We start from the raw sequence: 16,261 nt of genomic DNA, 5'->3' as shown, positions 1-16,261 counted from the left end.
TGTAAACAAAAAACTTTTATTTAGGATGCAATTAATCATTTGACAGCACTACAAATAATCCTTAAAAATGCACTGTTTCCACAAAAATATTAAGCAGCTTAAATGTTTTCAATATATAACTGTCTGAGCAGCAAATCCGCATATAAGAATGATTTGTGAAGGATCGTGTGAAACTGAAGACTGTTAAAAATTCAGCTTTGCCATCAAAAGAATAAATTAAGTTTTAAAATATATTAAAGTAGAATATAGTTATTTTAAATTGTAATTATATTTTACCATTTTTATCTAATAAATGCAGCCTCAGTGAGCAACTTCCTTGAAAAAAAAAAAACTAAACAAAATAAAAGTCAATGTGTTATATAGTAAATCACTTCTAAAAGGTTTGTCACTTCACAGATCCTAGTTTTCATCTGCATATGTTCCTTTACTTACCACTGAACTGCAAATTTACAAATTGAACGAACGCTATATTAAAAGTGCGGAATGTCAATATTTGTCTTTTGTAGCTGTAATTGGTGTCGGTGTGCAGTTTAGGACAGGGAATCCCCGCTCATCAAGCTCTACACCTCATACAGTCCCTCTCACTCCATTATTACAACGCTGCATAGTAGAGATAAACGGATTGGCCCGGATCCCAGCCGTTGGTTGGTGAAGACGAAGTGAAAAGCATCTAACCATAGGCCTGTGCCTCTGTAAAATTCCTGTTGCCATGGCAGCTGGGTGAACTGCCCAAATATTCCAGTGCTCCACTTGGCTTGAATAAAATGTCTGAAGTCAGGCCGGTGAACGCATACTGCATCTGCAACGCAGCATCATCTCGTCAATGTTATGTGTCGTGCGGAAAATTTGAGACTGTAATTTGTGTTGAAAAGTCATAATTGTGCTTTGAAATAGAAAACAGATGACAGGGCTCTGGCTATTAGAGGTAATGGGGTGCAGGTGATAACGAGGGGTGTTTGTGTGAAGCCTGTTGTCGTGATTCATCTGTGGCACTACTGCTATGCCATGTTACCCCGGCCCTAATTACCGTATGTGAGTGAGGACTTGACATACCTATAAAAAGAGAAATAAACAAGGCAATTTCATCTGCTCTTCCCTATGAAATAAACAATCAGAAAGTATCGATAAATTACAATTTCCTTCATTTGAATTATTTTATTATTTATTTTTATTTGTTTTTGCAGTATGAAATAAGAAGTATCTCGAAATGAAGAAAACAGTCAGGAGGTATCTATAAAATAATAATTTAAATAATTGTAATTAATTATTTTATTTATCTATTATGTTTGTATATATTTGTTTATGCAGTATGAAATTTAACAGTGCCACAAGAAATATAAATTATTAATTAAATGTATTTATTTATTTATTTACATTTACATTACATATAGATTTATTTTACACTTAGCAGACACTTTTATCCAAAGCGACTTGACAATCAACAAAAGAGCAATGATACACGAGTGCTGTAAAAAGTCTCAGTTTGCTTAATTCAGTAAGTAGCAAGGTTTTTTAAATATAATAAATAAAAAGAAAACAGATTAGAAAAAGAACAGAGCAAGCTTTTTTGCTTTTGTTAATTGTATAATAAATATAAAGAAAAAAATGGAATACAAAAATAATATAGAAGCGTTAGTTATTACATAATAATAACAATAAAACAATATAATATAATAATAGTTATAATCCATTATGTATTTTTATTTTTGTTTGTATGTTCTTATTACATTTTATTAATATTTAAAGTAAACAAACAAATAAAAATTAAAACTTTTCCCAATTTGTTAAATAAATAATATATTATCATTATATATATATTAGATTCATTATTAATTCGTTTAATAAATGAAGGTTATTACATAATGATGATAATAATAAAAATAGTAATACATTCTGTTTTTTATTACATTTCATTTTTTATATTTAAAAATAAATGTAAAAAAAAATCTTCTAATAATTGAATGTTAATGTTACAGAAATTATATTATTATTATTATTATTTTATAAATGATTATTTATTTATTTCTTGCAGTATGAAATAAACAGAGTGGAGTCAGGAAGTGTGTCTAAATAAAGGAATAATTGCAGTGAAATGGGGCTCTTTAACTGCGTCTGGTTTACTGTTCAAATGATTTTGACCCAGAGCCTGTCATTATTTGTATTTTTTTCTAGGCTGAAATGCTTTCAGATTTGAGGGCTTGCACAGAAACAGGGCTACGTGAGTCCTCCTGCGTGCACATATTGCATCAAACTGATTGAAAATCCCTGTAGAAAGCAGAAATATTCTATAGCAAATCACTTCCTCTCCATCTGCCTGTAATTACCTCAGCTTGAATGTAGCCCCCCTTGACTCCCTCCCATCTACTATTATTGCTCAAAGCACCACTTACTATTTGGGTTGTGCTTCACAGTGTGCATATAGGCTATGTCGCAGGACGCAAAGGATGCTATTCTTTATGATTGGCAACTGGCAGGGTAGCAGCTGCGGTTGCTACGGTGACAGCCTGACTTGCAGCAATTTGGATAGCGAATGAAGCTGTTAGTGTTTTGAGGACGACGTGATGAGGGTTTTAAAACAGCCGTCAGCAGCCCCCTCACTCACCAGAGCAGAGGCAGAGTGTCATACTGTCTCTCTGTCCCCTGGGAAATCTTGATTTGTAGGGATGAATGATAAAAATCCCATATAGCACAGATCATGTGTGAAGATGAATGAAATTAAAAGGCACATGTTCATGACAGAAATTAAATTGGGTGTTTTTTGATAGTGTAAAAAAAAAAAAAAAAAAATGTATAGCCTGAATGCACTGTAAGTCACTTTGGATAAAAGGGTCTCATAAATGTGAATGTAGTGTAAAGCTTGAGTCTCAAACGAGCAAATTAGACCCAAAACTGAGTTTCATAAGACTCACCATCAACCATGGATTTTTTAATTCTTAAATCAAATAAAATATTTAATGTTATTATTTAATAAAATGTTCGGGTATAAACCAGACTGACAGACAGAATTTAATGTTGGTCCTATAGTTAAATTGTTTATATATACTGTATGTTTACTGTATTTTATAAACTGTCACATCATACATTGTGTATTATTATAAAATTCATAATAAAATTTCAATATAATACTATATAATTGTTATATATTTAATAATAATATGAAATATAACATTAGTATTTGACTTTTGTTTGTTTGTTTTGTTTCTTATTATTTCCTTTATGCACTTTCAAGCAGCATTTTTAAAGGAATATCCTGGTTTCAGTACAAGTAAAGCTCTAGTGACAGAATGTTTTAAGCTTACAGTTGTTTTAATAATAATAATAATAATAAAAATGTTATTATTTTTATTTGTGTTACAATTCATTAATATTTACAATTTAAAAATAAATATATGAATATTTCTCCCAATTATAGCATGTTAAATAATGTTTAATAAATAATAATAGATATAAATTATTTTTATGATTATTAATTAATTAAGTGAATAAATGAAGGTTATTACATAATAATAATAGCAATAATAATAACAATAAAATAAAATTAAAATATTATGTGTTTTATTTTTTCATTTGTTTTTATTACATTATATTACTATTTAAAGTAAATAAATAAATATAACTGATATTTCTCCCAATAATATACATTTAAATAAATAATATATTATTATAATATTTATTTATTAGATTAGTTCTTAATTAGGTTAATAAATTAAGGTTATTACATAATAATAATAATAATAATAATAATAGTAATAATAATATATTGTTTATTTTATTTTTTTTCATTTCATTATTAAGCTAATAATTTACACAGTAATAATAATAAATTATTTCATATTATTATTTATATATAAAAAAACAATGCACTAGCAAACTGAATACTGTTAAAAATCATAGTTGTAAAATATTTGTATGTGTTACAACTGAAGAAATGATTTGCCCCCAGGTGATTTTAGTTTGAGGATTTTACAATATTCCTCTTCAGATCTTCAAAACTCTTCGATCGCTCATCCCTTTAGCAGTCTGCTTGCATAAGGAAACTACTTCTAAAAGCCCCATCAATCATACGTTCACTCTTTTCCTTGTACTATTTTTCCTGCGACTTGAACTTTAGAGATTTACTTTCTTGTAACTTTGCTTTTTCAGTGCCTTGATTCTCTGCAGTGACTCCAAGTCTTTGATTGCTCTTCCCGAGAGCTACTTACAGGAAAGCTCTCCCAGCAGAGCACTCAGGTTACTGTTTAGTAAAAAGGCGCTTTTATTCCCAGTAATTAGTGAGGCTAACTCAAGGCTTGGAGCAAAGCACGCAAGTCTCCTTCTCCGGCTCTCTCTTTCCAAACATACAGAGAGGATCTGAAACGTTAGGTCCTCAGACGCCGAGGTGAGACATTTTTCCTACGGCACAGCTCTTAAAACATTATAACTACACTGTTATGTTAGTGTCGCATGTCTGTTTTGTTTTGGAAACACTTCACTCTCCCAGCTTCATGGGACTCGCTTGTTTTTAGGATGACTGCACGGTGGCCACTCAATATGATCAATGTGTGTAAGTGTACAGGCTGCAAAGATGTGTCTTCAGCGCTAGGAAGAAGCTGGTGAGAGATCACTAGCATTGAGCAAAGCACTTAACACTCGATTGCTAGAGGCAAACTGACCCTCAGTCGCTCTGGAGAATTAATTGAATGTGAAACGGTGGATGACTGTGACATTATGTAATGCCACTGAAGTCAGAAATGGCAGAAAGTAATACGTTACTGTTTATGTTGCTTATGGTTCCATCACACTGATGAGTGTTGATTTTATTTGATCCTCTTCACTTCAGGGCAGCGAGTTCTTCTTCTCTTTATTGTTTTGGATTCAAAAGCTCTCTGAGCAAATATATTATATAACCCTCTAGGGTTTTTTTCCATGTACCTTTTTTTTCTTTTCCGTTTTTTCTTTTTTAAGCAACATCAAAGAAATATCCAAGGTTCATTACAAGTTGAGTTCATTTGACAGCATTTGTGGCATAATTTGCATTGCTACAGAATGTATTTGACTTTTCCCTTGCTTTAAGAAAAGCAAAGAATCTGGCTTACAGAGAGCTACTTGTAACAAAAGTGAATGAGGACATTCTTTAAAATAGTTATAAAGGGACAGTTCACCCAAAAATGAAAATTCTGTCATTAATGACTCACCCTCATGTCGTTCCAAACGTGCGAGACCTCTGTTCATCTTCAGAACACAGATTAAGATATTTTTGACGAAATCCGTGAGCTTTATGATCCTGCATAGACAGCAATGCAACTGAAACTTTACCAAGGCCAGAAAGGTAGTAAAATAGTCAATGTGACATCTGTGGTTCAACCTTAACCTGTTAAATGTCACCCCGTCCCGTATACGGGACGCCTACGTTGACTATACTATATTACAATCAAATCTAATCTAATGTTGACAAACTATATATCGGTAAATATTATACCAATATTTTTTGTAAAAAATTACGTAGGAAAAGTAATAGATCAATTTATGACAAGAGTGCACCCTCAGAAACCTACATTACAAAAGGAGCTTTGACCTTCGTTTAAAAAAAAGACTTCCTCGTTGCCTTTTTCTCTATCATATTTTAGAAATAATCAGAAGTTATATATCACTTGAAAACATAAAATCTCAAAATTCATCCTTTAAAACCCATTTTAAAATCAGACATTGCATTACCATGTAAATGATACATCAAAATCATGTTACAAAATGTTTTCAGTCATGAATTATAAAAAGTTAGGGTTGTAACATGCACATTCAAGTCTATCTTCAAAAACCTGAGTGACAGTTAACAGGTTAATTTTATGAAGTGACAAGAATACTTTTTGTGCACAAAGAAAACAAAAATAAAGACTTTATTTAACAATTCTTCTATTCCATGTCAATCTTCGATGCACATTCATGAGAATACCACGACATTGCAGTACTCTCGTGAATGTGCATCAAAGACTGATTAATGACAAAATTTACATTTTTTTGTGAACTATCCCTTTAAATGCTTTGTTTCAATCGTGTAGCCACAAGATGTAAACTACATACGTTAACAAAATTAGCTTTTCTGTGTAAAGTTATAACAAATTTTACAACTTGGTTGGATTGACAATGTAACTTTTGCCTAAAACCTTAAAACAACCCTAAAAGTGAAAAGAACGACTTAAGAGCTCAAACAATACACAATAATTAATGTGTTTGTTTAAAGTCTTCAGTTGTTTGTTTGTAAATACTTAAAAATTGTCCCCATTCATCCAGATTTTTGCAATTTTTTATTAAAATTGAGGGTTGTTGAAATAAAATAATAATAATAATTATTCCATACACAATAATTAAAGCTGCAGTCGGTAACTTTTGACGCTCTAGCGGCAGAACTGCTTGCGTCTCGCGGAAGAACATCGTAGCCGGAACTACTTCTCTCTGTTTATGTCTATGAAGAATCACAAAGGTACTGGGTTACTCCAACGCGGTACCCCCGAAGAAATCTAAAATAGTCCGAATATAAACACTTATTATAGGTGCACCCTAGTGATTCATGACAAGCTAAAAACACGGTTTGGAAAATGGATTCATGGTGTACTCGCGTATTATATACATTTTTCTACATTTTGAACACAAACAAAGTTACGGACCGCAGCTCTGATTGGTTGTTTCTTACCGGGAGCGGATGAATTTCTGCAAATGACAATAGGAACACTGGGAGGAGCCAGAGGAGCTTGATTTTTTCCCAGATTATCTGTCTCATATTCTACTGTCAGGACATAATGACAGGTTTAACAAATACGCAAAAAATACGTTTGTACAAAAGTTACCTACTGCAGCTTTAAAGTGTTTTTAAATAAAAATTTACACTTTTTAATATTTATTAAAATTATTTTTAATCTAAGAAAGCAAGGGATGAGTTACTTTTTATCTATATTATTTTATTTATTATTTATTTATTTATTTGATGTCACAAATTCTGTCAACTGAGGTTAACTTGTATTAAACCCATGATATACTTTTAAAAATGCTGGGCATGAAAGTGCATGAGGAAAATGATAAGGAATGTAACGTGGAAATAAATAAAAAATGTAACCTGAAACCCTAAAGATCCTGAGCTTGCCACATTAATGAAAAGAGTGTTCTGTCTACCCGTCAGAACGTCAGATTTTTTATCCGTACCCAAACTGTTCCTGACTATTCACAGCTGGATTCATTTTCCCGCTCTCCTGTGCCCCAGCAATAGCACATTATTGTAAACATATAATTTCATAGTGAAAGCAGCTCAGGTTGTTGGCTGTTTGCCGCCATTTCATTTAGAGTAAAACTGGGGATGTTGCCAACATCTGGTCTATGTCAGTGTTAAGGGTTTCAAACTGCCAGTGTGAGGATACAACGCAGGTTTTTGTGATTAATCAGAGGTACAGCGTTAATCGTGAAGGCCCCTTGTTCAGTGCAAAGGAAAGCAGGCCAGATTAGAAGGTGTAGAGCTAAAGTGTTTATTCATTTCAAGTTTACATGTTACAGTGTGTCAAATGATTATATGAAATATGACAAAATAGAACACATCTGGTAGGTCTTTATGCTGTGCCATTTAATTTGACATTAGGTGTTAAAATTTTAGAAGTTTTACTTTTGTTGAATATTAGAAATGTGAAGCATTTATAACTGCAAAAACACATAATTGTTACTGGACAGTTTACCAAAATTCGAAAAATCTAAAATGAAACTGAAATCATTTTCATATGGAGGGCCATTTCTACCATGAAAAAAAGAGAGAATAATAATAATAATAATAATTGCGACTATTTATTTCACAATTCCCAGAATTGCGAGTTTATATCTCACAATTCTGAGTTTATATCTTACAGTCAGGCCTTTATAACATATAATTACTAAATGTAAAATTCAAATTCCTTAATATCTTTTTTGCAATTCCAATTACGAATTTTGCAATTTTGTCTTTATTTCTTGCAATTCAGATTTTTTCCCCCTCAGAATTCCTTGCATTTTTTTTTTTTTTATTTCTAAATACTAAATTTACACTCCCAATTCTGTTTTGTGTAAGTATATGTGTCCACCACATAATAAAATTTTTAAAAGATAATTGCGCCTTTTTTATATCACAATTCAGATTTTTTTTTCTCGCAAATGTGTTTGTATCTCACAATATAGACTTTTCATCTTAGCATTGTGAGTTACCATCTCACAGTTCTACAGTTTAAGCGTGCAGTTCTTAGTTACATCTTGCACTTCTGAGTTTGTCTCTCAATTTTGTCTTTTTTTCTCAAAAAGTCTTGATTAACTTTTATTTAATTAATTTATTTAATTATGGAAACAGGCTTAAAGAAATGTTTGGAATGGCGCGAGGAGCAGGCCAGGTGAAGTTTACAATTGCTCAGATGTTACAGTGTCATCCGGACATAGACTTTTACTTAGAATGTGATGGTTTAAGACAAACTAAGTCTAGTAGCTAATTCAAAATATTGCAGATGAACTGCATTAAACCTGCCCTCGCCATGTGCTCTACAACAGTCATGCAGCCTTGTTGTTGTCTTTTATGTATTAGTAGATGTTGAGAGGAGAAGTTTTGGCATCTTATACAAATAGTCACTCAAAGTCACTTTGACAAGCAAACAGCAGATGTGTTTTCAAAGACGTCATGCTAGATGCTTTTCAGAAACCACTGGAGAGAACATCCTTAGATGATTTTTCCTAAACAACTTCAAATATTGGACTAAAAGCAAAATATAAGGCATTAAATATTTGAATGTAGCATTTGGAGAAGATCTGCTTTTCATTGCAACATTTACTTATTTGAATACGTTATATGTTTGCATATGTGTCATTGAATGTTATATATTATGTTACATGTGAAATGTAGTGAAAGAACAGCCAGTAATGTGTCTGGATTCCCATAGCTCCTGTAAGAGTAGAGCATGACGCTAGCGACGCCAAGGTCATGGGTTCAACTCTACTGGAATGCACGGATTGATAAATTGTATACCTTAAATGTGTAAAATAAAATCTATTTTGCAAGCATGCTGAGACTTATGATAGGAGTCAAATTTGTGCTGCTCTAAAATTGGGAAACATTTGGACCAAAACATGTTATTGATATGGATGCTCTTTCGGAAAACACTATCAGCTCTTGATTGTACGTTTTTTCAAGAGCTTTAAGTGCAATCATTAAAAAAAAATAAAAATAAATGCAACCACTATGTCATTTTTTCCCCGCAAGATGGCAAAGTATGTTATTCTTATTATTGTAAACCTTGCCGTGTGAGTTATGGCACAGAACATTCACTCCCTTTGGAGAATTTACTGGCTGTGTTCCATGGCAGCTGGAAGCCATCACAAACTCCAATTACTGTCTGTCTGTGTCAACATCTGGAAACCACTTCTGCTCCTTTGGCTGTCTGCATCCTAGTGTGAGTAAGGTACTTGGCCATATATAGCCAACCTTTTGTATATGGAATGTAGGGACAGTGCCGTAGACGAAAGAGAGTATGTCGCGCCACTTACCTTCCACACTGACTAATGACTTGACAGATCCATCAATATAGTATCATGAATTACAAGGATTTGTGAACTGCCACCTGTGGTTTATGTAGTCTGCGGGACTTGACCTTAAAGAACTTGGGTCTCACTTTAAGGTATTTCCCATCACTAAATCTAGATGATTTAGCTCCCATTGCGGACTTCAGATAAAGGCCTTTTATAGTTCAGGAATCGCTTTACATGAATTTGACTTGTTTTTACAAGGAAAATTCGACTAGGTTCTTTTATAATAAAACTAAATGAGAACATCGCGATCTATCAGAATTTCTCCCTCAGGACTGCTCCATTTTTATCTTCTTGTGAGTTCATACTCGCCTCCACTGGATTTGTGTTAGTCACTAGTTCCTTCAAGAGCTGTGAAGTTGGAATAGTTGCCACTTGTGATTTCAATACGATGGCAGAAATTTGCCCATGCAAATAAAGGCAGTCAGGATTATTGGTTCTCTGGTAGGTATACGACCAGATAAGTGTTTTGCGGAGGTGGAAGATTTCGATGTGCAGCTCCATTTTGCAGACATGACAAAAAGCAGTGTAGAATTTATAACCTTATTTCCCACTCCAAAATAATTATTGGGAATTTTCAAGATAGTAGGCAAAATTCTATTCAGTATTATATGCTGTATTATTAGGGAGAAGCGCATGTTTTCCTCATTTCACGATACGTAAATTGCAAGTTAGAAATTAGGCAGAGCAGTTTAGCCAACACATGTTTTCAATTCACTTAACTGGGATGGATTTGTGAACAAAAAAATCTGGATTCAGGCATTTTCTTCAATTGATTACATTTTTTTTTTTGTATGAGTCAGACATGAGAAAGATCTGACTGGTTGGAGTCCAGTGCATAATAAAAAAAATTCAAGCAAGTAAAGTTAATTATGAATTAACCACAATCTCCCATTGTTTGGATAATTGTCTGGACATAATATTGCATTTGCTCTTAAAGCTGGACTTCCATATGGAAATCTCATCACGTCGCCTGCCAAACCCTCTCTTAAAAAAAGAAGACTTGCATTCCTGTTATTGAATGTCATGATGTATCAAATTCAGTTGACTTTAGTTGGATTAAAATAATACACAGACGGAGAGATGAATGGTCTTATAGTGTTGTTCTCTTGAGGCGTCACTGATCTGGGACTATGGTTCACTGAATAGACAGTTGAAATTGGGACAATCTGTTTTAATACTCTTCTTTTGGCTTAAATTCCAGAAATGCATTAACTGTCAGCTCTGAAGAAAACTAAAGCAAAGTGCAATCTTCCTTCCAAATAGGATGGCAATAAAATTGTTGTTTTTTGAATAGTAAATTATGTTCTTTAGCTTTGGACATGGTAACACAACATACTTCACAAGAATTAAAAATGTGCCTCTTCTGCCCTCCTGTGTCCAGTGGGAGCAGATTCCCTGTGAGGGGGCATTCATCCGTCCCGCCTGGAGGGGGAGCTAAAGAGGACATGAAAATAACTTTACCATTAAATGAACCAAATATTTAGTCATGAAAATTCAGCAAGCCTAGTCAGTGGCAGCCTTCATTCCCACAGGTACATGAAACAACAGTAATTGCAGTGGATTTTTATTACAGTTGTGATTCATCCCAAAGAGAAAAAGAGAGAGAACATTGCCAAGGGCACTTGAAGATCTCCCATTATGCGAGTAATTTATTTGTGACCATTTCTTTCTGTACAATCATCGATGCTAAGTTTAAATAACAGGGAACATGGATAAATGTAGAACAAAACAAATATTTTAAAGATGGGGTCGGCTCTTATGTGAGTGAAAAGTGACGTGACATTCAGCCAAGTATGGTGACCCGTACTCAGAATCCGTGCTCTGCATTTAACCCATCCGAAGTGCACACACAAACACCCCCTGTGAACACACACCAGGAGCAGTAGCCATTAATGCTGCGGCGCCCGGGGAGCAGTTGGGGGTTCTATGCTCTGCTCAAGGGCACCTCAGTCGTGGTATTGCCGGCCCGCGATTCGAACCCACAACCTTAGGAGTCAAACTCTCTAACCACTAGGCCACACGACTTCCCCTAATATATATATATATATATATATACACACACACACACACACACACACACACACACACACACACACACACACACACACACACACACACACACACGCACGTTTATGACTGAAAAATGTAATGTAATTTTAGGCCACTTAAATGAAAGTCTATTTAATTAAAAATGTAACAGTGTGTTCACTTTAATTTGAATAACAGTCAAAGTGCCTTTAATCTAAATCGAGTGTACAATAAGTAGGTAATTATGTTTTTAAATACAATACTAGACAGATACACATTGAAGAAATATTAGCACAACCCAAAACCTCTTCCGATTAATATGGTTTTACTGTTATAATTGCATAACAATACATCAGCTTGATGCTGATTTACACAATAGCTAAATATGATAAAGCTGATTCAGCTACTTTACTAGCTGTCTCACTTCCCCTGTATTTACTCTATCATATCATATCTTATCTCAGTCGGTTGTGTCTTGTGAACTGAAAAGCTGTGTTTTTGTTTAATAAACAAATCCATCATAAGATCATTTAAAGTACTCCTCTATCCATAATACTGCTTTCTCCAGTGAAAAAGTCTTTTTGTCTGTATCAGGAGAGAGGTCAGTAGAAAGGGACATTTTCTTAAACTGTTTACAAGCAAAAACAGTTCTAAACAATGCTGGTGGGTTTTTGATGCGGGAAGATAAGAGAGGATGACTTTTGTTTTTTGTTTTTTTTATTGGAGGAAGTGTTATGGATTATGGACTGGTATTTTGTCCAGAAGCAATACATTTTTACCAAACCTTTAAGAAAGAAAACTTGTGACAACCAACTCGACTCTATCTTCCTCTTCCCGTAGCTTTTCAGCTCAGAGTATATATTAGCTATAATATTTAGCTATATATGTGCTGAGACTTTTATATTAATTTGCAGTAAAATTCCTCATCCTTTCTTTCAGTGAGACTCTAGTAAATCTGATTTAAATGTTTCAAGAAGATATTCTGAATGAATGTCAAGTAAATTAGGGAATTTGATCAATGGTTTGCAGTAACAATAGGCCTGGTTTACGATATAATAAACAAACTTATCTTACTTAAAATGCCTGGTATGATACAAGTACATTTAACATGTACTAAAAAAACTAAAAACTAAAAAAAAGGCTTATTGTCCTGTGAAGCATCACTCTGAAACATTTTTTTTTTTTTAAATACAGTTGAATGGCAAATTAAATGAGAGAACTGTTATTATCCGGTCCCATTCTTCTCCCTTTCCCCAATGCTTATCAGGTCAGAAAGAATTTACTGTGCTTCAAATGAAAGTGAAGATAATATTTGAAATCGTTACTGCATACTGTTTTACAATGTACTTCTAAACACTGTCTGCTACTGCTTGCACTAAGTATTAATAGCATTTGGCACTTAGTGCAAATAAGATTGTAACATTTATTTACACTTAGTTCAAAGAAAACATTGCTATTTTCACCTGCTTTCCACTTATCCTAGTGGAAATGTGAAAGAGTGAATGGTTTAACAAGACAAATACTTTGCACAATTTTAGCGAATGAGAGAAATGTTACACAATAATTTCAGTAAAACATCTGTTTGACCCGCTAGACTTCCCATCTGAGATCATGGCAAAAATAGAAAGTAAGAGTGCTAACAGTTTGAGTTGTCACAAAACGAGGAAACCAGGTAAATAGATCCCTTTTTGCTCAGTTACTCTTACTGTTTTGTCACACATTTGTATTTACTGCTGTGATTAGATTTATGCAGCGTTTAGCTAGACACGTGTGCTTTGACTTCCACATTTACTTTGCAATAGCACAAACCATTTAGCAATTCCTCATCCTGTTTTCAGTGACTACAGTAAATCTAAATCTAGATTTCAAGAAGATGATCTTAATGACTGTAAACAAGTACAAGTAAGGGAAATGAATCAATCATTTGCATTATCAATAGGCCTGGTTTACTCATATAATATAACTTCACTTACTTAAAATGCCTTGTATGATACATAAAGTAGTAAAAAAAAAACAACAACCTTCTATTAAGCGAGTAAATCACGCTGAAGCAAATTCCTGTGCCAAGCAACCAAATAATGTCTCTGATAGTTTTGGAAACTCAGAAACGAAAACCAGGAGATGTTGGGATATCTTTCATACAGAAGTGACTCTTTATTGAGGACTCGCTGTGCGTCGCTGCAGTCATCCAGGTCTAACCAAAGCAATGATACTTTGGAGATCATATAGATTCAAGGGGGAGGGATACATACAGCAGAGGTGGAGACAATCGACTCAATAAAATGCAAATGCAGTTCAGGAATCAGACACTAGCACCAAATGCGTAGATGTTAATCCAGTCAGCCTGACAGTCTCGCCCATACCTTCACATTACCATAGAGACATTAGGCACAGCTGTGCCTTGAGTTTAGCAGTCACCTTTATCTTGGGACCCTGACCTATAGTCAGGAAGTGTATGAAGACAAAAGACTAATGTCTCAGAAACCTGGGCTGCCTGACTTGATCATCTCAGAATGTCATCATCTTAACCTCAAAATGTAAAACACATGTACATAACGTTTTAGTTTATAAACTATTACCTTGGAACCTAGATTTAACATTTTACTTCTACATCACAGTAACCCAGCGTTCAAGACACAACGGTGAGATGTTTCCTGTTTTTGTCTTTTGAAAAGGAAAATCTGGTCCTGTCCATGCCAGAGGAACATAAACACCCCCTGTATCAGTCCTGAGCCTGTTTTTGATCAGTACCATTGTTATACCACCTGCAAACATTTACAGGAGCTGCAGCCGCTCATGGAGAATCCAGTCCATGAAACTAGAGCAGACGAAACAGCAGCCGCAGGGACTTGAGTGGCCAGATTCACCTCAGAAGTTTCAAGCAAAGCTCATGCAATGCGTCTCTTACATTGCTGGAGACATGCCTGCGTTCGGTGAATAGATAAAAGGTACAAGTATAAGTTAGATTAGACCTTATGGGTGAGCCAAAGTTATAAATCATTAATTAATAATTGAGTAAGGAGAGTTACTCCACATGTTTAAAGAGTAATGTAGGTAAAAGCCTTCTTCTGTAACCTAACTAAACATTTATTGCATGAGCTTTGCTTTAAACTTCTGAGGTGCATTTGGCCACTCACCAATGTGCTTTCAAAGTTTTCGATCGTGTGAATTTCTATTTAAATGACTGGATATCACCCATGAACATTTGCTGACCAACAGAAAATGTGATCACAACTTAAGCGCCTTAAAAAAAAAAAGAGAACATGGGTGAGATCAGATCACAGTGAGGTAGATGTAGGATGAGATATAGGACAGTTAAAAGATCCAGTTATAGTGTCGTGTGAGGATGAGGATCACATTGGTTGTCTGCTTTGTGTGCAGTTGTTAAAGGTCAGCTGAGGCCAGGAGGAGAGTAGGTCACTTGTGGTTTGCTAGCCGTTTTTAAAATCACCAAAAACCGCAAATGGAGTGTTATCTATATGGGAAAGTGTACGCCTGGCTCTTCAATGATGTTGAGTAGTTGACCTTGTGGCCAGTATATAACTATAAAGTGAAATTTAGCAGGATCCGTAACCGTAATTACTGCCCTGTTAGACAAGCAGTGTGGGAGAAGGTGAAATTACAGAAGAAGACCACATGAATTAGACATTAGACTGGCACTGCAAAAATGAGAGCAGGTGATCACTCGATCCATGATAACATTTGTGCTTCATTTTAAGTTTTCAAATAACTCACAAAACTTCCTTCAAGCACTAAAATCAAATCTGCATTCTTAAAGTTCTTTTTCTGACATGCAGTCACGGCCAAAAGTTTTGCAAAATTTGCTGCTTTGTTTTTTGTTGTTGTTCTTTAAATGTTTCTATGGTATACTGAAAAACAATGATGAGCATATCAAAAGTTTTTCACGGCTTTAATTGGCAAAAAAAAAAAAAAAAAAAAAGAGGTGTCAAGATTTAAAGTGTTGACAACCCCTGTTCTTCATAACCTTTGCAATTCGCTCTGATCACAGGTTTTCTATGGGATTGAGATCAAGAGAGTAGTCTGGACACAGATCCAAAATTCCAATGCAATGATCTTCATACCACTTCTTTATCACTCTTGCTTTGTGACGTGGTGCTCCATCACGCTGGAAAATACACGGATCATCACCAAATTGCTCATGGATCGCTGGAAGAAGTCGCTCTCGCAGGATGTTTTGATATCGTTCTTTATTCATGGCAGTGTTTTTGGGCAGAATTACGAGAGAGCCCACTTCCCTGTTGAAAATCAACCGCACACATGGATGGTCTCAGGATGCTTCACTGCTCAAAATGCACGTCAAAGGACTCATGATAGCGTTCACCTTTTCTTCTCCAAACAATCCATTTTCCAGATGTCCCAAACAGTCGGAAGTGAGCTTCATCCAAGAAAATAACTTTGCGCCAGTCTTCTGCTGTCCAATCCTTGTACTTCCTGCAGAATTTCAGTTTGTCCTTGACATTTTCTTGGAGAGAAGTGGCTTCTTTACTGCTCTTCTTGACACCAGGCCACCTCTCTTCTATTAACAGTCCTTTTTTACTTATTTCACATGATGTTTTCACTGATTTTTGCACCTAAATTTTTTCTTTGGGAAAAGAGAGAACAAGCTGCCAGAGAAGAGAGAACAGTGCCATCTACTGAAGGTCTCAAACGAAAA

Source organism: Carassius gibelio, chromosome B5 (assembly GCF_023724105.1).
Source record: "Carassius gibelio isolate Cgi1373 ecotype wild population from Czech Republic chromosome B5, carGib1.2-hapl.c, whole genome shotgun sequence".
In the NCBI taxonomy this organism is placed as follows: domain Eukaryota; kingdom Metazoa; phylum Chordata; class Actinopteri; order Cypriniformes; family Cyprinidae; genus Carassius; species Carassius gibelio.
This window is presented reverse-complemented; position numbering follows the sequence as displayed.